General features: G+C 42.4%; 1 pseudogene; it reads right to left on the bottom strand.

The window, feature by feature from the left end:
- Positions 1–362: 362 nt before the first annotated feature.
- LOC147450840 (DDRGK domain-containing protein 1 pseudogene) lies at positions 363–1,643 on the bottom strand (annotated as a pseudogene).
- Positions 1,644–1,901: the final 258 nt, after the last annotated feature.

Here is a 1,901-nt window from a genome sequence, read left to right as displayed (position 1 = left end):
GAATCTATATTCAACTGATGGAAATTTTGTTAAAACTGTACTAAATTTTTGTGATTTTTTCAGCTTAAAACTTAGCACCATAATCTTACTTTGGTATGAAAGATCCTTAACTCCGAGCAAGATTTTTTGAGCAATCTCTAAACCAAGCAAAAGAGTAAGCTAGAATAACAAAAAGGCAAGGATATCTCTTAACTTTTAGCACACAAACCAATGGAGCGGGTAGAGGTGTTATTTTTCACGTGATTTCAATATTCTTTTGTAGCTTATATATATACAATCACTAATGTGTAGACACTAAGCTAGTGTGGTGTACCCAAATGTAGAGCAACATTGAGACCAAATTGAGTGTATCTCATGCAAGCACGAGCACCTCCTTATATTGAGAATACAACTGACTGCACACTATCTTGGCACATAGGACCTGGGTTCACACCAAGGTCATTCGGCCACACACCACACCTCCCCCCTTAGGGAGAAAAAGATGGACATCTTTTTAGAATTTTGGGCTAGGAATGGACTCAACAGGAAGGAATCAACTCCAACGCTTCATCTGGGGGGAGTGATCATACAACGGCTTAAGGACTAAGAAACTGAGCTTGGGCGCTAGACTCGTCATCATGCCGATCATCATCAAGACATGAAACTTGAACATCTTGCTTATACAAACATCAGGTCGCTATCCCGATGTAATGGACAAAACGAGGAAATACTGAAGGCTACATCATAATAACAATTATGTTATCTTTTTACGACATACATCACTTCCAAAAGGAGTTTGGTGCGTGTGAGTCCATTCTTTATTGAACACCAAGTAATGCTAAGAGCTAAATCCAACAAATGTTTAAAGAAACATTTGCAAAAGGTCGAGACATGATCAAAACTTAAGAAAAACTGAGGAGAAGGTAATGAAATTTTCTCTGTCATCCATAACACCTGATAGGCGGCCTACTTCCTCCAAAGACACGATCCTGCTAATGAAGTCCTGTGTGCGCATATGAAACTCTGTTGCTGCAAGATCTTCCAATTGTACACAATTGTGGCTCTTGATGTACTCAATAAAGTCATGCAGCAAGCCACCAGTTTCTTGCTTCAAATCCTCTTTCGTGGTCCCTTCATTATCTAGAGTGAAAGCATCCTTCCACTTTTCAAACTCTGCGTTTGCAGCCCCCTCCTCTTTGATTCTCTGCAGCCTAGCTTCTTCATCCTTGCGTAGCTCCTCCGCCTCTCTCTCTTCATCCTTACACCGATGCATCTCTGCATATCGCATATCTGTCTTGTTTTTGCTTGCAAAGATCACGGGATGCATCTTCAGCCTGTCTTCGAGCTCCTTTATCTTGCTTCTTCGTCTCCTTCTTCTTTGAAGATTTGGGAGTATAATAGCTGGTTTCAACTTCTTCCTCTTCCTCTCTATGAACTTCCATCCAAGTTTCGCCTTTGCATCCTACGTGTCTCAGCATGACGTGATGTAGATTCATCTTCCACGACAATCTCACTCTGAGAAGGAGGGCGAGCATGTCGCCTGAAGAGAAGAAACAAGGGAAGCAAGAGCAGCAGAAGCGTACTTACAACCACCACCAGTGGATCCGTTGTAGAGTTAGTGGATCCAAACAGAGTACCATGCCATGGTTTAGGAAAGCAAGACCTTCAAGGGCAACCACGAGGGATTTCACGACGATAAATAGGCAAAACTTAGCAGGAGAAAGGGAGCTCGTAGAGCATAATCAAAGAATCGCAGGAGTAGCTAGCCCGTATCAAACAAGAGAGCTAGGGAAGACGGAGACAAATGTGGTCTGAGCAAGAAGTGAAACGTGACTACCACCTCTACCCCTTACCCAAATGTAGAGCAAGATTGAGACCAAACTGAGTGTATCTCATGCAAGCACGAGCACCTCCTTATATTG

The sequence above is a fragment of the Adiantum capillus-veneris genome, chromosome 9 (genome assembly GCF_014529385.1).
Source record: "Adiantum capillus-veneris isolate H3 chromosome 9, ASM1452938v2, whole genome shotgun sequence".
Lineage (NCBI taxonomy): Eukaryota > Viridiplantae > Streptophyta > Polypodiopsida > Polypodiales > Pteridaceae > Adiantum > Adiantum capillus-veneris.
This window is presented reverse-complemented; position numbering and strand designations above follow the sequence as displayed.